The 22771-nt window shown below is 39.8% G+C and overlaps 1 pseudogene; it reads right to left on the bottom strand.

Annotated features, from left to right (window-relative positions):
- Positions 1 to 6923: 6923 nt before the first annotated feature.
- The window catches only part of LOC131190662 (uncharacterized protein K02A2.6-like), a 41198-nt pseudogene continuing 25350 nt past the window's right edge, over positions 6924 to 22771 (bottom strand).

Below are 22771 nucleotides of genomic sequence, written 5' to 3'. Positions count from 1 at the left end.
TGGTGAGCCTAGGAATAAACCTTGTGGTTCTCTTCACTCATTTGATGAGAATCCACTGAGGAAGGGTCTTTCAGGGCAGCTTTCAAGCCAGCTGTGGTTCCACCAAACAGCCCTGCCATTCAGCTCATACTTATGATAAGCTCTGTGTAATGAATTTTTTATCAAGATAGCAAAATCAAGAAATTAGGGATAGAGCCAATCTTTTTTTACCAGACTTTTGCTCAAATAATAGGATTAGTCTTTTCTTTCCTTTCCCCTGTACCTTACCCAGATCTGACATGAAAATCTAAATCCCTCCAGAGTAAAACTAGGGTGGGAGAATATCCATTGTGCTGTGAAATCTTCCATCAATGGATGGAGATACTTGAATACAAATCTGTAACTTTAGATTATTTTAAAAATTAGTTCTTCTCAGCCCGTGACACCTCAAACATTTCTGAAGCAATTTATCACTATAAATCTATAATAAAATAATCTATTAAATAGACATGCCAGAAAGAATTCATGGCTGGAGAAAACTGTTGTTAAAAATGGCTTTTAAAATGATGCCTGAAATGTGGCCTGTCATACCAAACTAGGGAGAAGGGACAGGTGCTGCTAAGAAACTTTTCTCCTTTTTCTTTATCATGAAAAATGATTTCACCTACTTTTTGGTATTGTCTAATTTTGTACTGTCACACTAATTTTCTTTTTCACTAAGTATTGACTGATGGGAAAATATTTTCACTAATTATTGACCAATGGGAAAATATTTAGGTTTTTTCCCAGAAATTATTCCTTCAGCTAAAGCTGTTATAAAGGTCTTCTATTTCAATTCCTTTAACTTCAACATTTTAAAGGGAAGAAATTGAAATAGAAGACTTTTATAACAGCTTTAACTGAAGGAATAATTTCTGGAAAAAAATCTATTTCCCATAGGTCAATAATTCTTTCATTGTAAATTGTATGTAAATGTATTATTACTGTATTTTTATTGATTAGACACTCCCATTTATACTTCAAACTTAATATTCTGTCATTTTAAAAAATGTAAATTACAAGTTACATTGATGCTGACTGATGCCTTTAATATATATATATAAATATATATTATATCCAGCTACTGTGGCTTGTGCATAGCTAATTTAGTGATTATAGCTTCTCTATCTGTATATATGTAAGGGCATATAGAGAAAAACAGAAATCCATGTTGCATTCTCAAGTTTTGTTCTAGTAGCAAAATGAAAGGAATGGAAAATTTGCAACAAGAAAAGGCATTGTCCAACTTGCAAAACGTAATCCAAGGAAACCCAAACTGGATTAGTTTAAAAATTCAGCATTTGTGCCTATCCTACCACTCATGTCCCCTGGCACAGACACTAGTAATACATTACTACTATCATTAATAGCTACTATCTTCTGCACCGGTGGCCATCATGAATTTATTAATTATGTTATTCAAGTGCCTTCTATTTGACTATATCTAAATAAGAATTATTCCCATATTGGAAAATATAAGCATTTCTAATATGGCTTCTAAGTGGATCTAAATGCTTATATGCTTATAGGGGCCAGAATAGCTCAGGCTGTTACAGCCTGTTATTAGAACACAGTAGCCTGCAATTACTGCAGGTTCAAGCCCGGCCCAAGGTTGACTCAGCCTTCCATCCTTTATAAGGTAGGTAAAATGAGGACCCAGATTGTTGGGGGGGCAATAAGTTGACTTTGTAAAAAATATACAAATAGAATGAGACTATTGCCTTATACACTGTAAGCCACCCTGAGTCTTCGGAGAAGGGCGGGATATAAATGTAAAAATATATATATATATATATGTGCCTTGATTCTTGCCAATTGCCTGGAGAAGTCTCTACAGTTTTCTTGGTGATATTTTTGGAATTAATTTACCCTTGCCTCCTTCCCAGGACTGGAAGAAAGTGACTACCTCAAAGTCACTCAGCTAGCTTTATGTCTAAAGCAAGACCAGAACTGCTGGTTTCGCAGTTTTTAGTCTGGTGCTTTAGCCATTACACCAAATTGACTTCCTAATGCTTATAAACACCACAAAGTGGTAAAAGAGAGAATTTACGAACTGAATAGCTTTTTTATTTTACTTTTTATTTTTGTTGCTGTTTATATTTATGTTTTTTTTTGGCTTAACGTGTATAAATAATAATGAATAGTAATAGAGAAGAGATCTTAAAAGTAAGTATTAAGGTTAAGAAAAAGCCATTTTTATATAATAATCTATTTTGCAGTTGTTTATTAATGTCACATTTAGTTTTGATGGAACATCTGAACTTTACGCTTGGCAACAGTTAGTGTTTTAGAAATAATAATTAATATTAATTATTATTAAAATTAAAATATTAATATAACCTCTGTCTTTTAATTTATCTTTAAAGGCTTAAGTTATCTAAACATAGCAGTGTTAATAAATAAAAATAAAATTTGGTCAGTACTGTATAAATACTACAACACCAAATAATAATAATATACTGCTTGTTTTTATAAAAATACAATAAAACAATAAAAAACTTGTGCTATTTGAACATGTATTTATTTTATTGCTCTCAAATCTCCCACAATTAAGTTTTAGTGAATGATCCTGAATTTTAAGAAAGGGGATATCCATACAAGCTGAATATATTTTTTCATAGTCCCGCTTTCTTTCCTAATCTATTTGGCTCTCTCTCTTTTTTCAGAGTTAAGCTAAAAAGCCTTAAACATTATACCTTCTCTTCACAGGGGAGTTGTTCCTACCCTTTGACCATTTTGCTTGCCTTTCTCTACAACTTTTTCAGCTATACAATATCATTCCGCATCCTTAACTCCATCTCCTTTATGAACAAATTTAAGAACACATCTCAATACAGAATCCCTGGTGTGTTCTATTTACTTCACTGCATCACAAGAACCGGCCATTGATTTCTACAGTCTGCTTTTTTTCCTTTAACAGAAAGTTCCTTTAAAAGGTTTTATGTGATTCCAAAGCCTGCTTAGGAGTTCTGGTAGCAGATTACCAAAAGCTTTGAGACGGTCTTTTGTCTACAAGTCATCCCACCTACACTTTTAGCTACTTTATTTTAGATAGTAGGATACAACTCTTTTATACTACTTTATGATTTTGATTTGTGAAGTATTCCACCAATTGACAAGGAAGAGATTAATTTGGCTCCGGGAGAATTGCCATCCTTGTCTTGGATGGGGTGGCACTACCCCAAACAGACCCTGTGAATAATCTGGCGGTTCTCCTGGACTCACTACTCCTGCACGAAGAGCAGGTGACAGTTGTGGCCAGAAGGGCCTTCGCACAACTGCAAGTTGTGCACCAGTTATGCCCTTTCCTGGACCGGCAATCCCTACTCAGTTACTCATGCCTTAGTCACTTCCTGTCTTGACTACTGCAACGCGCATTGGCTGCTGATTTGCTTCCAGGTGCAATTCAAGGTGCTGGTTGTCACCTTTAAAGCCCTTCATGGCTTGGGACCAGGTTATCTGAGGGACCGTCTCTTGCCGGTCACATCTACCTGACCCATTAGAGCGGGGAGGCAGGGAATGCTATGGGTCCCATCCTGGAGGGAGAAACACCTGGTGGGACCCAGAAGAAGGGCCTTCTCTATGGTTGCTCCCTCTCTCTGGAACATCATTCCCCTAGAGATTAGAACAGCCCCCACCCTAATTCTCTTCCGGAAGGTGCTGAAGACCTGGTTCTACCAGAGGGCCTGGGGAACCCAGATCAGGATGGAGCCCATTAAATGGCTCATGTGATCGGCTGTCGCTGGAGCGGGAGGTGGGAGTCAGGGGTGATTTTATTATATTCATTTATTTGATTTTTTATTAATTTTACTGTTCTTTAAATGTGTTTTTTTTTATATTTTGTAAGCTGCCTTGATTCACCATGGGTGAATAGGTGGCAATATAAATCTAATAAATAAATAAATAAATTTGTTAGATATAATGTAAATTTTCCTTTAATACAAGGTATGATAGAAATCCAAGCATAAAACTATATTTCAGGCACTGTAAGTCAGCCCCTTGAGAATGGAACAAGGCTAACACAGGCATACTTTGCACCCTAATACAGCATTTCAGAAGATAGGATTACTCCCTTATTGAGTAAGTTGTATGTTTTCTGCCATCAAGGTTCCTTAATAGAAATGTATCTTTTGGGCCCTATAAATAGTTATCATACTTGGAGAGTAGTCAGCATATAATGCAGGTTCTATTGTTGCTTCTTTAAATTTTTGAATCAAAACTGAAGTAGCTGTATCACATTTACCTTTGAACATCTGGATTTGAACCAAATAGATTCTTTCATGTTTCAACACCAAATGTACAGATAGTTCTCAACTTACGACACTTCATTTAGTGACTGTTCAAAGTTACAAAGGCACTGAAAAAGTGACTTATGACCATTTTTCACACTTAGAACCTTTGCAGCATTCCCATGATCATGTGATCAAAATTCAGATGCTTGGGAACTGATTCATACTTATTACTGTTGCCAGTAGTGGGTTCCATTTACCTTCACTACCAGTTTGGAACTGTGAGTGTGTACGCGTGGCATTTCTGCACATGCGCAGAGCGTCTGTGATGACGTCCGGGCAGGTGGTCGGAGCCTCTTGCCACTGCCACCACCAGTTCTCCCGAACTGAGTGAACCGGTAGAAACCCACCACTGACTGTTGCTGCATCCCAAGATCATGTGATCATCTTTTACAAACTTTTGATGTGCAAAGTCAACGGGGAAGCCAGATTCACTTAACAGCCACGGTACTAACTTATCAACTGTGGTGATTCACTTAACAACTGTGGCAATAAAGCTCATAAAATGGGACAAAACTCACTTAACAAATGTCATGTTCTCTTAACAACAGAAATGTTGGACTCAGTTGTGGTCGTAAGTTGAGGACTATCTGTATTTCCATTATTTTTTTAAAAAATACTGCTTCTAGATTGAATTAAATATAAAGGGAGGGACGGAGGGAGGGACGGAATAAATGCGCTTCATTGCTTATGTCTTCTGGATTTAGCCATAAATAATATCAGCTGTCCTTAGATATCTATTTTCACTATTTGGGGGGAAGGGAGGGAGATGAGAATGAATATTAGCCCTATAGCTGATTAATTTACATAGCAAATATATTAGTGATAGGTTTGGAAGTGATAGCAATCAAAATATTACCAATCTGAGATACACAAATGACACCACTTTGCTGAAAATAAAGGAGACTTAGAAGAGCTCATAAATAAGAAATGCAAACATAAGCTAATTGTTATGAAGGGCAAGGTGAACCTCCATGCTTATGGTCTTACAATTGACAGTGAAGGTGGTAAGTTTTATGTTCTTTGATTGCTACAGTAGCTCAAGATGGATATTGTATTAGAGATTTTGAAAGAATATGAATCCTAGGAGGAAACAATGACTAGATAAGATTATGAAGAATAAAGATATTTCAATGCAACGAAACTCTGAATACTTAGAGCAATAGATTTCTAGCAGCTGAGAGAGCTGTACACTAAGGAGTGAGAGAAAGAAGACAGATGCCTTTGAATTATGGATTTGGAGATAATTACTGGGAGTACCATGGACTATAAGAAGACCCAGTCAATCCATCACGAACTAAATAAAGGCTGATGGATCTCTTGAGCAAACAAAAACACTTTGAGCAGATTATAAAATAGAAAAAGTAACTCTTCTACACAAGATAGAGAGAAGTAAAGAGGAGGAAAACAATAGCTATGGCAGATGGATAGGATCTGAGATATTAATATCTGCTGAAGAGTTGCTAATTTTGCCAAGGGCAAGGAAAGCCTGATTAAGTGCCATCTATATGACTATTATTTCTATACTTTCCTTTCCTCTAATATTAAAGTACAGTTTATTTTCTTATATGTTTTAATATGTACTTAATAATACATATTACCTTTTTATCATCTGCTATCCATTCTTCATTTTATATTTATTACCATCCCTAATGACTTTGCAGCTCAGCATACCAAGTAATCTATTTTTAATTGGTCACCCATTAAGTTTAATTTCCTTTTCCCATATAAATTCTCTCTTTTATATATATATGGAAACACTTGTTTTCTTTTTGTATCATATTCCGTGATTATTGTCTATTCCTTTTAAAGAAGCCACCTTCTAATCTGCTGTGATCACTTTACTGATGGAATGGAAAGGGGATGTAAAAATTAAAACAAAGAAATGTTATGCATGGTCCTAAATTAACCTTCATGGGTAGCTGGGACTAAAGCGGCAAGTTGACATATTCCTTTCCCCTGTAAAAAAGTCTGTTTTATCGGTAAGAGTTAGTTACAAGTAGGGAAACTATATTTTCTCATAGAATAAAATAGGGTGGGAGTCAACTGTGCTAGTAATGAGATAAGATACCTACCAACTGACTGGTATTTTTTTACCAACTACAATGTCCACATTTTGTGTTCCCTTTTTTATTAATGGCATTCACTTAGGGGGGTTGGGGGTTTAAGTTGCTTGCCAATTAAATTGTATGATGTCACTATTTTTTGATTGCAACCCTTTCAAACCCGGGTTTCAGAATAAATCCTGGCACTTGTCTGGGGTCTAAAAGATCACAAGTGCCCTACCTATCTATTCTGCACAATAAAGCTTTTAAAGTTATTTCTGCCTCACGTGACTGATGGGTTCAAGGAACCCAGAGCCTGCTGGGACAACATTATTTTTTCTTAAACATTTAAATATCGTCTTCCATTCTCTGTGTTTTGAACTCTGTATAATCACAAACCTGTATAAACATGAAAACTGAGCAGGGAACTCTAGCAATAATGTTTCACAAAGGGTTATTTCCATTTCCACTCCCCAAAATTTTGGATTAAAATAAGCCAGTACTTCACTGAGCAAGTGAACAAAGCATGATAATATCAGAGTTTTGCAGAAAAGTCTTTGGAGAAAGAGGTTCATCTGCCTGGCTGCTGCTTGCTACAGACAGCTTCCTCACCACTGCCTGCCCACTGTGAGCGACTGAATGCGCCATGCTGAGCAAACAGAAGCTCTTTCAGAGACCCTGAATCAGGGGTGCACAATTGCCATTGGCTCAGGCTCTGTACTAGGCTTTGTGTGGCATGTAGAGGCTTTCTCTTCTTGAGGGGGAGGGGCGTCCATTATTTCTTTACTTTCTCCTATTTTCTTTTACAACACTTTGGCTCATATGGTAGAATGGGAAGATGAAAAGAAAGACTGTAAAACACACAAAAGATGGAATAAAAGGCAGAAGGTCATATGCAGGCTGAAATGAAGAATACATGTTTGCTGAAATAAGCAAAAACGGCTATGTACAAGACCATGCTTCTGCCGACTTCATGATAGGGAAATGAGATTTGGGTATATGAGAAGGAACATAAAGTTTGTTTTTTTTAAATTTACATTTATATCCCGCCCTTCTCCAAAGACTCAGGGCAGCTTACAGTGTAAGGCAATAGTCTCATTCTATTTGTATATTTACAAAGTCAACTTATTGCCCCCCCCCAACAATCTGGATCCTTATTTTACCTACCTTATAAAGGATGGAAGACTGAGTCAACCTTGGGCCTGGTGGGACTCGAGCCTGCAGTAATTGCAGGCAGCTGTGTTTTAATAACAGGCTATCTTACAGCCTGAGCCACCACGGCCCTTGTGACTTGGATGCAATGAGAATGGGACATTTGAGAAGTATGTGTGAAAAGGCTATGCTGAGGTTGCAAAAAAGTGTATGTAAGATGAGCAAATGATTGAGAGGAAGGAAAAAACAGAACATTATGGTGGGATAGTAATGATGATATCCTAAAAAAAGGTTTAAAGAATAAAAAGCCTCATGTTAAGCAAAATATAGACATGGTAAATAAAACAAGATGATTGGCAAAGAGTATAGTAAATGGTATGGAAAGGTATAGTAAATGATGTTGGTGTAAATTTTTATTTTGTTTATCTATCAATAAATTTATTTATCAAATTATTTTTTATTCCTGCCTTCAATTTCTTTTGTTTTCTATTTCTATACTCTGCAGATATTCTGAATTTTATTCTGAAAAAGATGATGGGTAGGTATGTACTGTAGCCAAAAGTACATATGTACTTTTAAAAATTCATTTTAAAATCTTCCTATATACATTTTACTTTATTAACTTTATTTATGTTTAGATTTGTTTAATTTTTCATTTTACTTGGAGGGAGCTATAAAAGCAAACTTTCAAAAAGCTGCAGATTTTTTCTTCACTGATAGGTAATGGTATGACACGCTGCCATTTTTTTGACAGCTTCTTGCGCTGATTAACATTCGCAGCATTTTTGGAAGTAATGGGAGCTAAAATGTATTCTAGAAAACTAGGGATACTTCAACAGACATCTTCATTTCAATTGCTTCACTTCAGGTGATTGGAGATTGAAGATTCTTATAGACTGACAAGGAACTGTTACAGCATTACAAGAGACATTATCAAACAAAAAAAAAAACCCCAAGCTCAATGAATAAAAAAGATTATCAGAAAAAGAAATTAATGAGAGAGTGCAATGAACTTGTGAAGAGCCCTACAGAGCAGAGAGGGTGCAACTGCTAGTTGCAAAATAAAGAAAGTAATAGGATGGTTCTGACTTAGTGCCACAAGGAATAGAAATAAAGATGTCACCAGAACATTTGGCTCATAGGTATGTTAACCAACAGGTTTGGAATTGTGATAGGACAACCTCCTCAGATTCATCAAATTCACCAATAATAAATAACCACTTCCTGCTCATGCACATAAGAACAAGTGAGCCATCAAAAATAACTACATTTATTTTACCACATATTGGTAAAAAAATAGTGATGATCTGAAAATAAACAAGGATAGAAATTAGAAATTGGAAAGAGGAACATATCATCAAGTAAGAGTATCTCCAGGGATCTTGAAATTGTAATTATGGTGTCAAAAAGGCAAAAAGATAGTATGAGGTGAATTTGGCAAAGGACAGTAACAAAGTGGTTTCTTCAGATATGTTCTGAAAAATGATAGAAACATACAAGTTCTTTAGTATATTTGCAGGAAAGATGACAACATACTAACTGGTAACGAGGAAAAGGCAGAGATCTTCCATTCTATTCTGACTCAAGATTTGGCAATTGTGCACAGCAAGTTGAAGGAACAAAATCATAGGTGTCAGCCAGAGGGATGGGGAGAGTGCAAAAATGTCATGACAGAAACCCAATGTGTCACAAATATAATGTGGTTTGCACTGGGTTATAACAATGTATGTTTTGTTATTTTTATGTCATTGAGGTCACTAGCAAATGCCCATCAGTTGGACAGCAGCATGAGGATTTTCTCTTCAGGAAAATCTGTTTATTTGGAATAAATTCAAAAGTCCAGGGCCAGAATAATTGCATTCTAGGATATTGAAGCAACATGGCTCAGTTGAGATGTATTATCTTTGAAAATTCTAAAGAGTAAATTAAGTGCCAGACAATTGAATGAAGACAAATATACTTATTTTCAAAAAGAAAAAAAAGAAGTATTTAGGGAACCAGATTAGTCAGTCTGATATCAGCATCTAGGGAGATTGTGAGATTGTGGACTGATCAATAAGTACTTCAAAATTAATACAGCAATTATTAAAAGTCCTCAGTGATTTTTCAATAAAGATCTGAAGTCTTAATTTTCTAGGATTCCACCTCTACCTACCTCTTTTTCTAGCGGGTTAATTTTAAGGCATAACTATCACAATCATGCTTATGACCCAAGAAAAGCAAACAAGGTGAAATCAGTGGGTCTAGAATCACAAAAATGATTTGGGGGAGTCACATGCAGTCCATCTATCATATAGTGCCCATCTGTGCTCAAAAAAAGCGATGTGAGTATGTTTTTTAGAATAGAATAGAATAGAATAGAATAGAATAGAATAGAATAGAATAGAATAGAATAGAATAGAATTCTTTATTGGCCAAGTGTGAGCATTATGCATATGATTTGCCATATAATCTGCTGTTTCCCTGATTTCATCATCTGACGCTATCTGCTAGCATAGCAGATAATTTTAGTTTTTTCTTTTTGCTAGAAATTTGGGTCTGGGTCGTTTTGGCTTTGTCCTGGTCTCTCAGGCCATACTCTGCCAAACTATTACTACAACTTGGACACACTTTATCAACTTGTATCAAGAATGCATAATAAAATTTGGGAATGAATGCAGGAACAGTACACATATGTTCAGAAATAAAAATCATGCAGATTATCATATTGATAAAACATTTACTTCCTTGAGTTTCTTCTCACTCCATGTGTGTAGGTGCATGTGTGTGTATAAAATAACTAGATTTACTGACATGTTTTCATAAGTTTCCTAAGTACTTAGAACTGTTATATGCTAGGAAATAAATATTTCTCCTGTAGTGCTTGCTGAATCCCAGCCAGCATCTCTTCTGACTGGAAAATAGCACAATCCAGCACTGTAAGATCAGGACAGGATTTGTTTCATAGTGATGTGCAAAGTAGAATTAATTCCCTTAACTCCCAGTTTTCCAATTTTTTTATTAGTTAGTCCTCAAATTCCTTTACATGTTCTGAAGACTCATTGCTCAATGCAACCCCCCAGATGAGTTCCTATCTCGACCAGACTGAAACTACAAAAATATAATGGCATGAACAATTTTTCTTCACCTGATGACAAAAGCTACTTCGGTTAATAGGTTAGGTCAGTGATGGCTAATCTTATCCAGACCAAGTGCCCAAAGCGCACATGAACCCCCAAAATGCAATGCTTGTGTGACCCCGTTCATGCCCCCCACCCCCTGCATGTGCCCCACCCCCTACGCATGTGCACATGCCCCCCTATGCATGCCCCCACACCCCACAAATGCATGGCAGACACCTGAAGACCAGTTGGCCGGCGGGAAGCACACGGGCATGAGTACAATTGAACTGGGGCGATGGCTCTCGTGCCATCAGAGAGGGCGCTGAGTGTCACCTCTGGCACACATGCCATAGGTTTGCCATCATCAGGTTAGGTGTTGTAGTGAATTTTATGAGTGTTCTCACCGTCCATCCTTCAGAATAGGCCAGATCAGAAAACAGATTCCACATGAAGTACTGGAACTCTATTTTATTGATATTGATAAGGTTCACTCAGCTTTCTAGCCTTCCAAGATTGGTAAGGACCCAAATTGTTGGGGGTGCAATATGAAAATAATGCTTACATTGTAAACTGCCCAGAAAGTGCTATGGATGGTATATAAGCCTAAATTCTATTGCTATATAGGCAATAGAAGAAAGCCTGACAACATTTTCCCTTCCTTATTTCTTATACAATAGAGAATCAAGATTCAGTTACGTTAAGTTTTTTTCTAACTGTATCTTCCTTCCTGGGACTAAATTCATGTTTTACTAACTACTACATACTTTCTCCAAGGTGCCTGTCTATGTGAAGAGAAAAATGGAATGGGGATGAGTGTGAGTATGACAACTTAACAGGGAGATGGAAGAGCATGCAAAGGGAGATTTTAAACCAATAGGTCCTGTCTTGGAAACCCTATGTACATAATAAAGCTGGCCTCCTCCAGACCCTGGCAATTGTGAGTGAACTCTGCCTTGCATATATCATTAAGGACTGGGGATGGGAGAACAATCATAGACAATTGTCATCTTTTGTCAGAGGGGTGGAAGTGAAATATTTAATGTAAGCAATAAAACATTTTATTTAATCTTCATGACTCAGAGAGCTATTCCAGAATTGCTGCCCAGTTGACTGGTTACTCAAAGCTTTGCTGGCTGAAGGACTCTGGGAGTTGAAGTCCACAAGTCTTAAAGGGACCAAGGTTGGAGACCCGTGGTATAGTTGGTTCTCATATGCAGGTATATCTTTTAAGTTAAAAAAGATAGTAGGGAATAATGTTAATGTGAATTTCTACAAGAGGCCAAGTTGGATGTACTTGCTGTGTTTGAACAATACACAAACGCAATCATGCAAACTCACCAGATTACACTTCTCTCCACAACCTTGCATTTCAAATATATATAACCATGTTGGTTCCACACAAACATAAACTCTATTCAAACGTCCTTATAGTTGTAGAATGCAGAGTCAGAGAAATGTGGCTTTATGCCATATATCCTCTGATATATAAGATTCCCAAGTATATATTGAAATCCATTTATCATTATTTTCTGCAGAGTTAGTCTGATTTCGGTGTTCCACCATTCCCAAGGACAGTAGTGGATTATTCTCAGTGGAGTAGTTTTAATTTCTGCTGCCCTTTTTTCCCTTTTTTTGTAGTTTATCACATGGTAGTGGATGGGAAATCTTAAAAAATTAAATATCTTGATGGTTTAGGAGCTACACTTCTATTTTTAAATGCACCTGAAACTATTTCCTCAATATTGACAAAGTTACATTAGTAATTCAGTTCCATGTATATGACGCTACACTAGTGTAATCCTTGTGATATGCTAGCACAGAATCTACAGCAAAGATGTAAATACAAGCAGTTAGACTCAAAACTACTAGACTTAATTCATGCTTAGTAGACTTAGTGGAACCTTCGGCTTCTAATGTCAATAGGGAGGAGATCACTAAACATATAGGTTTTGACAGGTGGTAGGTTGCGATCGGGCAAACTGGTTGCGATTGGGTGAACTGGTAGGATTGGGCAAACTGGTAGTGGCAGCGGCGGGAGGCTCCACCAACCCACCCGGACACTTCTGTGCATGCGCAGAAGTGTCACATGAGCGTGTAAGCACCTACGAGCAAACTGGTAGCAACGGATTTTGAAACCCACCCCTGGTTTTGACCTTTGAGCAAATGCTGTGGAATGGTTTGAATGTGCCCTTATCAAAATAGTTTTCATCATACTTGTCCTTTTTTTATAACATTATGCTCCTCTGTTCATAGGGGATTAATAGCAATCTATCTATCTAGCTATCATCTCTAATCTCACATCGATCTATTGCTAAAACTCTGATTCCTCAATTGTGGTCATACATCAGGACTACCTGTATTGTAAAACATTTTATGATACCAAAATTATCTTAAAACAGTTTATCATATAATACAAAATGTCATAAAGTATCAAAAACACTTAATGTTTGACTATATAGTTCATCATAAGCTATTTACAAGGCAGTTATAACTCTGAGTATTTCCTGAATTTTTAAGAACCTTTCCACTAAAGGAACATCATTAGATGCTCTGTCATTATTGAAAGCATTGAGGAATTTAATAAAAAAAATATTCTGTGAAACAATGATTCAGTGGGTCATGGGATGCCTAGTAAATAATAAAATATGAACTGTTATAAAATAGTTAAAAGCATTATAATTAACTAAAACTGAGGGGGAAAAGATGTCACTCTTACAAAAACAGATTTAGGGTAAAAATCAGTGGTTAAAGACTGGTTTACTTATTTATTGCAGTGGGGAAAGTTTTATTCATGAGTCTGTAATTTTGAATGGATATAACAATTGCAACAAAGGAAGTTTTAATGGATAAGAGATGTAACAGTTGCAACAAAGGAAGTTTTATGAATGTAACTAATCTGTGGCCTTAGCAAGCTTAGGCAGCAAACTGTAACAGTTTCCAGAAGCTTACATTAAATATTGCTGCTAGGATGGTTTTCCTTGTCTTTTATTATTCTTGGAAAGGCAACCAAAAGTCATTAACCCTCCTTGTCTAAATGCAGTGACTTGGACTGAACCCAATTCCTAAAGGAGAGGTCTAAGTTATGTGAAACATCCACGCGGTTAGCAGTAAATGACACTGTACCTGACATTTCCATTAGAAAGCTGAAAGACTGGGTGATAGGAACTGGTCTATAACAGAGATATGTGCTACTTCCAGATGCCCTGGTAGTGTGTGAAAGTGAGAATCTGAAATCTCCAGAGGCCTCCATGGGCTGTTCTGTTTTGAAAGTATGATAGATAATTTTAGGTGGAAATCTTTTAGCCTTTTACATCAGACTCCGTACATCAACTTGGCAATGCACTTCTGAGATTCTTGAATTGGTGCAGTTAGACTAAGCTCTTGGGTTTAAACTTAGCTGACAACAACATAGCACAAATAGATAAGAAACCTTATTGTATGCTTGGAAGAAGGCATTAAAAGAGGTGATTGCCCTATTAACTTCTTAATAGCCCCCTTCATCACCACCCTTTCCAGTTTAATAGACTTTTCCCCTCTGCTTTTCCAACTGAGAAGCTGAGCAATTCTTTCACTGACATCTCAGAAATCCTGATTCACAACTTTGGCGAAAGATGTGCTGCTAGTCAAAACTAATTTCCACACATGCAAGTGAATGAGATGGTAAAGAAGAAATAGCAGTTTGAATAATAGAAGGGACACTACTATTTTAGACTGAAAATGGAGAGCAAGCAAGCAGCAAACATAAAGGTGTTTTTAGGTACAACCTGTGTTATATATCCCACATTCTCAAATGGCATATCTAATAAAATTCTTTTTAAAGTCCATGTTAATTTTAACTATCATATCATACATACCCATGCCATCCATATCTCAGGTTCTGGCCTTCTAACCGTAAAAGTTTCTTATTTCTCAGTAACATTCATTCTTTCTGTTAAGTTCGGGCAATGAAGAGGCAGGAGACGATACAAGTGACAACAGCTCTTTGGTTTATTGTGATCCCAGCAAAAGCCAACAGGCAAAAACCCCTCTTTAAATAGTATTTTGGCTGAGGCATCAGCCAATCAGCAACGTGCATTTTCCCACCCAAATTTCCCTCCTAAAATTCAAATACATTACACTCCTCCCCTCCCAGAACACATTTTACCATATTTACATAGTTTTTTGCATAACATTTGCATGTTATTTTTCCACGTAGTCACGCAGGTAGACAGGGTGTCTCCTAACTCTTTCTGACCTGCGCAATTCATTCCCTGGGAGTAAGTCGAGCTGGTCGGAGGGACTGTTTGTTCCTCCCAGCTCCTCCTCTGGGCCATCCGGCCCTGGATTATTGTCAGAGTCGTCCCTGCTGTCCTCTGGAGGAGCCGGTTGGCGTCGCTGGACTTCTTCAGACTCAGCTAAGTCCTCCGATCGCCTCGGGGTTGAGTTAGCTGTTGGTTCAAATATTGGGTAGTCAGGGTCTGGCTGTTTGGTTTCTGGATTGTTTTGTATTCTTTTTCGTAATTGATCTATGTGGCGTCTCCACACTCGGCCATCCCCCATGTCCACTATGTATGACTTTGGGCCTGTCACTCCTACAATTGTTCCCTTTAGCCACGCTGGGCCCTCACTATAGTTATGTGCCCATACCGGGTCACCTGTTGTCATTGTTCTGGTTCTTCCCTTTGTGCTTTGGTACCCATCAGGGGAGTATGTTGGGTTTAACCGATCTAGGGGGCACCGGAGTCTTCTACCCATTAATAACTCCGATGGGCTGCGGCCGGTGGTCACACAGGGAGTTCTATGTTGGACTGCCAGGAAGGTATCAATTTTGGATTGCCAATCTCCTGGGCTAATTCTAGATAGTGCTTCCTTGGCTCTGCAAGTCCGTTCGACGCCGGGTGGAAAGGTGCCGAGAGGACATGTCGGATGCCCTCTTCTGCCAAGTACCCCTCAAACTGGGTGGCCGTGAACTGTGGGCCGTTATCGGACACTAGAGTGTCGGGCAACCCGTGTGTCACAAATAGATGCCTCAAGACTGTGATTACAGCTTCCGCTGTTGTGGTTTTCATGAGTAAAATTTCTAACCACTTCGAGTAGGCATCTACCACAATTAAGAAGGTCTGCCCATGGAACGGCCCGGCAAAATCTATGTGGATCCTGGACCAAGGACCCTGGGGTTTCTCCCAATCCCTTATGGGGGCTGTTGGGGGTAGTGGCCTTGATTCTTGACATGCTTGGCATTTCCCTACCCGGTCGCTAATGTCTTTATCCATTTGTGGCCACCACACATAACTTCTCGCTAGGCTTTTCATCCTCACAATCCCCGGGTGGCCCACATGCAATAGTTCCAACACATGCCCTCGTAATTTCTCCGGAATAACCACTCTATCCCCCCATAACAGACAACCCCCTTGTACCGACAGTTCCAAATGCTTTTTTATAAACTCTTTGAAACGATCCCCCGGTGCAGCGGGCCATCCCCTCTGCACCCAACCAATCACAGTTCTGACGACAATGTCTTTGTAAGATGCCCTAGTCACTTCCATAGATGTGACTGGGCCAGAGTCCAAAAAGTCAATTAACAAGACGGGCGTTCCTGGGGTCGGGTCTTCAATAGTCTCTGGCAACGGGCATCTACTTAAAGCGTCCGCATGTCCCAAGTCCTTGCCCGGTCGGTGAGACAGTTTGTACGAATATGCTGCCAGGAAAATAGTCCAACGGGTCAGCCTGGGTGATAACGCAACCGGTGTTGGACGGTCCCCCGCCAAGAGTCCCAATAAAGGTCTGTGGTCTGTGACTATTTCAAATTGCCGCCCAAAAAGGTACTCGTGGAATTTTTTAACCCCAGAAACTATAGCCAGGGCTTCCCGGTCTAGTTGGCTATAGTTCCTTTCCGCTGCGGACATTGTGCGGGAAAAATATGCGATAGGGGCTTCTGAACCGTTCGGTAACCTGTGGCTGAGGACAGCCCCTACCCCGTAGGGTGATGCATCACAAACTAGTACTAGTGGCAACATCCCATTGTACTGAATTAGAAGGCTATCGCTGGACAAGAGATTCTTAACGCCTTCAAATGCCTTAGCCTCAACCCTGCCCCAAGTCCAAACAGCTTTTTTCGCTAGCAGTTTATGTAGCGGTTCGGCTACCGTTGCCTTATTTTTAAAAATACCGCATAGAAGTTTACAAGTTTACAAAATTCTGTTTTGTTTTTTGGGGTTGGAGCCTTTCTAATGGCTCGCACTTTGCTCTCTGTTGGGTGGATGCCTTCCTTATCTATCCGGTAACCCAAGAATTCTACAGATTCAACTCCTATCTGGCATTTGTTGAATTTAACCTTAAGCCCCGCAGACCTGAAAATGCCCAAAACCTTCCGCAATTTGACCCCTAATTCTTCCAAGTTTTCTGCTGATACCAGTACATCGTCGAAATATGGAACTACTCCCAGTAGAGCTTTTGGAGTCGTTCCATTAGGTTTTGGAATAACCCGGGGCTACACTAACTCCAAATTGAAGTCGAGTGCATTTAAAAGCGCCCTGATGTGTGACAATCGTCTGCGCTTCGGCCGTTCCATTGTCAACCGGTAATTGTTGGTAGGCTTGAGCCAGATCGAGTTTGGCAAAGACCTGTCCCTGCCCTAACGAGTGCAACAAATGTTGCACTACAGGAACGGGGTAAGCACTCTTTTGCAATGCTTTGTTAAGCATTGCCTTATAGTCAGCGCAAATCCGGACTGATCCGTCCGGTTTGACTGGGGTCACTATTGGTGTCTCCCATTTTGCATGGTCGATGGGGACTAGTATTCCCTGGCTTACTAATTTGTCTAGTTCCCTGTCAATCTTGGGTTTGAGGGCGAATGGAACCCTCCTAGCTTTTAATCTAATGGGAGCCACCTGGGGGTCCAAATTGAATGAAATGGGGGTCCCCACGTACTTGCCCAGGCTGTCTTGGAAAACGTCCTCGAATTCTCTCAACAGTTCGTCCTTCAGTTTGACTCCACTTCTGTGAACCCCGGTTATTCCCATGCCCAAGGTGCGGAACCAGTCCAGACCTAGCAAACTGGGCAGGTTTCCATCTACGATGGTGATCGGCAGGGTTTTCTTGAATTGTCCATATTTCACTCTGACGGATGTGACTCCTCGAACAGGGATTCGGTTCCCCTGGTAGTCTTGCACTCTCAGCTTTTAGGGTTGCAGCTGGCGTTTCGCAACGTCTGGTAGATCCCTTGCGATAGTGTCCCAAGACATAATCGTGATTGATGAGCCGGTATCCACCTCCATTTTACACTGCACTCCTTCGATATATGTCTTGGTGAATATTTTCTTTTCTAGCCGTGTCAATGCGTGGCCCACTTGCACAGTGGTCTGATTCAACTTCGCGCCTTTTTTAAACTGACCAATCCCTGGCCGCTTCGCGGATCCGGCGCCCTGTTGATTGGCCGGTTTGAATTTTGGGCGGGAAGGTTATGGAGCTCGGCAGGCCTGAGCTATGTGTCCTTTCTTTTCACACCGCCGACAAATTGCGTCTTTGAACCTGCAATTCTGTCGTTGGTGTTGGCCTCTGCAACTCACGCACTCGTCCCGGTCGCCTCTCTCCGGCCTCCCGGTGTGGAAAACCTCTTCCTCTTCTTCACCGTCCGATTCGGCCTGGATTTCTTCGCTGTGGACTGGCGTTGCTTTCGCCACAGCATTCGGCGTGTTCGGCTGTTGTAAGGTTTCCGCCACTTTGGTGGACATCTCGTGTGCCCTGGCCTCATCCAGGGCTATTGCCAGGGTTAGGTTGCTTTTCGACAGCAGCCGCCTCTGTAGTCAGATGTCCCTGACCCCACAAATGAGTTGTTCTAATAAAGTGTCCTCCAAGTCTCTATACTCACAGTGGATTGCAGCTTTCCTGTACATGCTTATCGATTCGCCCTCTCGCTGAACTCTTTGCCTCAACTCAAACCGTTGTACAAACTTCGATGGCACGGGCGCGTAGTGTGCTTGTACCGTCGTCTGTAGCATTTGCCATGGCACCGACTGTACAGGCGTTGGTTCCGACAGCGATTCGGCGGTATCGAAGACTTCTGGCCCACAGTGGCTCAGGAAGTAAGCGCACTTCCGATTATCCGATACTCCTTGCAGTTCGTTAGCTTCGAGGAAACACTCAAAACGAGCCATGTACGACCCCCATTTCTCCTTGGCTGGGTCGAATGGCGCTGGCGGCGTATAGCTAGACATCGCTATGTATCCGCTCTTGATACTGGCTGGGTTTGAAACTAAGTTGCTCCTTCAGCTCTTTTCCTAGTCTCACTGCCTTCAAAATCCCATCCTCGTCGCCAATGTTAAGTTCGGGCAATGAAGAGGCAGGAGACGATACAAGTGACAACAGCTCTTTGGTTTATTGTGATCCCAGCAAAAGCCAACAGGCAAAAACCCCTCTTTAAATAGTATTTTGGCTGAGGCATCAGCCAATCAGCAACGTGCATTTTCCCGCCCAAATTTCCCTCCTAAAATTCAAATACATTACACTTCCATTCACACCACACAACAAGCAGTGAAATTTTAGATTTTCCTCTTTTGTTTGCATCTCATAAAACTTTATGTTTAGCTCTTTTCCCTACCTATATATCTAAATACACAAAGTTACAATGGCACTGAAAAAAATGACTTGCAACCAATCATAACGCTTAACAACTGTTGTGGCATCTCCACCGTCACATGATTCAGGCACTTGGTAACAAGCACATATTTACAATGGTTGCAACATCCCATGGCTGTGCAATTGCCATCTGCTACTTTCCCAGCTAGCTTCCAACAAGTAAAGTCAAAGAGGAAGCCAAATTCACTTAATGACCACATATTGCACTTAACTCCAGAGATTTGCTTAACAAAGCAAAGCAGGTTGTGAAATTGAACTGCAATTCAATTAACAACTGCCTTGCTTACCAATAGAATTTTTGGTCCCAATTTTGATTATAAGTCAAAATCTACCTGTAATTTATTTATTTTTTTGCCATTATTTAATGGTACATCCAATGCTAAGGTATCAATTCAAGCTTTGTTTTTATTATTATTTAAGAAAAAATTAGGGGACAATGGCTCAGTGGTTAAAGACCGGAAAGCTGGCAACCTGGGTTTGGGATCCAAACACTGCATGATGGGGTGAGTACCTATTACTTGACCCAAGTTCCTGCCAACTTAGCAGTTTGAAAGTATTCAAAGTATGTGAGTAGATAAATATGCACCACTTTGGTGGGAAGGTAACAACATTCCATGTGTCTTGGTATACAGTCATGCTGGCCACATGACCACAGAAGTGTCTTTGGAGAATGCTGGCTCCTTTGGCTAAGAAATGGAGATGGACACAATTCCCTAGAGTCAGACATGACTGGACAGGGGAAAATTTACCTTTACCTTTTATTTCAGAAAATAAGCCTACGCAGCTGTTATAAGTCCCACCAAGTATAAACAACATTGAAAGATATCCTTTGGTCACTTCATATATTTTAAGTATATGCAACTTGTAAACCTGTCAGAGTTTTTTATGCTGAAGACAAAGTGAAGCATCCAGAGAAGGATAAGCCAGAATACAGAAGGAAGAGGAAAATATAGAACCCCAGAGAATAACAATGAGATTGAGAACACAAATTGAAAAAAAAAGAGGTAATGGAAAAATTATGAATCTTTTCTGTCCTTTCATATGCAATCTACCTGGACATCAGATTCTTCAAACAAACAAATAAACAAACAAGGTTATGTGCATATGTAAGACATAGTTGGACTTTTGGAAGAGACAGAGCAATGGTGGGTTGCTACTGGTTTGCAACAGATTGGGTGAACCAGTAGCGGTGGCGGTGGGAGGCTCTGCCCACTTGCCCAAACGCTTTTGTATGCATGCGCAGAAGCACCACGCACGTGTGTGCGTGCACACGAGCGAACTGGTAGTGACGGGATTTTTAACCCACCCCTGAGCCAAAGGGTTTTATTTTTTAGTAGTTATTTTTAAATAAACCTTATTTGATAGAGCATTACATTTTTATAAACCATTCTGAGTTATAAGGGGAGACATAATTTACTCAATAAATATATTTCTTTCCCTAAACTATCTCTCCTTTTGTTTTGCTGACTGCAGGTCAATTATAGTCTTGGAGGGGGGAAAATTGACCCTTGTCTTTGGTGGAATATTCAGGGGCAATGCCATATATATATTGCCATTTTGGAAACTTGTATTAAAATTAATGTGGCTGTCAGTATGTAGATATACTATAATTTAAGCCCTTTCTAATAATAGAGACTGTGCTAAATCATTTCTTTGTTTACTACTATAGTGACAAGGAAATTGTGTCATCACCCATGAAAATGGTATAGTGCTCTAGTAGATATTGTAGCAATTTTTCCTCATTGATAGAGTCAAATTGATTCTAGGTGGAAAGCACATTTTTCAGGATTGTGAGTGCCTCTGCTAAATATATGTTTCTCCACCTTAAGCATCTAGTAAATATGTGAATCAGATCAATCTATTGTACTTCAGAAAATATTTTGATTGTAAAAGGCAAAATAAGATGAATCCTATCCAAATCTATAAATGATTTAGTACTATAGATGTGCAAATGTTTTCAGTTCTCTCTATAGTTCTACAATAGGGAAAGGGGGAGGAAAAAGAATGACATTAAATGATTGAATTCTGTGCCATCCAATTCTGGTATAATTTAATACTGCCTGTTGTGGCTCCCGCCCCCGAACCTGGTCCCATGCCCGAAAGTGCCTTGGAGCTGGGCCTGCTGCCAGAAAGTGACTCGGAGCCGGGCCTGCTGCCAGAAAGTGACTTGGACAGTGAGGGGGAAGGGCCGTCAGGACTTACCTCAGAAGCACTGGCCTCCCTGGCTCAGCTCCAGGAGCCAGAAGCAGGCCAGGTGAAAGAGATAACGAGGCCTCTTTCCCCTGACTCTTTCCCGCCCCCCAGGCCACACCTGCAGACCCAGCTGACAGCAATCAGGCTTGGCTGAATCCTAGGTTTCATAGGCAGGAGAGAAGGGAACAACAGAAGCAGGGGAGGGGCAGGCCTAGGAAGTGCTGAGTCATGAAGCCACACCCCACAGGATATAAAAGGCAGCAAGAGCTGGTGTGTCTCTTTGTATCAGGCAAATCCATTGATTGACTAGAGCTGAAGGTTGTGACTCACCAGCTTCTTGGCAGCTAACGAGGGCTCTTGACAAACGCTAGCTCTTTTGCTGCCAGAGCTGATAAGAGCCGGCTAATTAAGCCATCGTTCGGACAGAGGCGAAGAGGACAGAACACTGTCTAACAATATCACAGAACCTACAGGTGGCTCTGCCCTGAGCAGGATTTGATCTAGAAGATCTCCAAGGTCCCTTTCAGCTCCATTATTCTATGATTCTATGACTTCATAGTTGGCTGTATGACCACAACCAAAAGGCGCTCATTAATGACTGGAGCTTGAACAGAAGTATCAAGTGAAACACTACAGACCTTTCTTTGGTTCTGGAGCCATCCTCTTCACCTTTTTTGTAAATGAGCTGAAGAAGGTGAGAAAGTCTGCAGATGATATAAAACTGCTGAGTCTGCAGATGCACAAAATTAGATAATAGCTAATACATTAGATGAGAAAGAGAAGATTTTAAAAAGCTCTAGATAGGTTTAATTAATAGGTTGACATAAATGTAATGGAATTTAAGTTCTTCATCTGGGCAGAAAAAATGCAAGGCAGAAGAATAGGATGGGAGACACTTGGTCTGGAAGAAGTAAATGTGAAAGGGATCTGGGTGCCCTTATTAAAGTTAGATATGAGCCAGCAACCTGATGCAGTTGCTAAAAGGGCAAATTCTCCTTTGGGGTTAATAGGACCACAGGAGTCCATTTCATGGGAAAGAGTTGCTTCATTCTATTCTATCTTGGTCAAATCTAATTTGGAGTTCAGGTTTTAACTGTGATAAATGGGTGCAAGTTGTTGAACAGATGTGCAAGAAAGCCCCATGAGGAATAGTGAAAGGATCTAGGTTTCTTATCCAACTGTTTTCAGATGACTGACCTGTTGTCACACATAGGGTTATTCTCTGTCGCCCAAAAGGGCAAAATTAGAATCAATAGATTAAAACTAGAACAAAGAAGGTGCATGCTTATCATCAGGAAGAATTTATTGACCATACAGCTTGTCAGCCAACTGTGCAGGCTGTTACTAGAGGTCCTCA

Source organism: Ahaetulla prasina, chromosome 2 (genome assembly GCF_028640845.1).
Source record: "Ahaetulla prasina isolate Xishuangbanna chromosome 2, ASM2864084v1, whole genome shotgun sequence".
NCBI lineage: Eukaryota > Metazoa > Chordata > Lepidosauria > Squamata > Colubridae > Ahaetulla > Ahaetulla prasina.
This window is presented reverse-complemented; position numbering and strand designations above follow the sequence as displayed.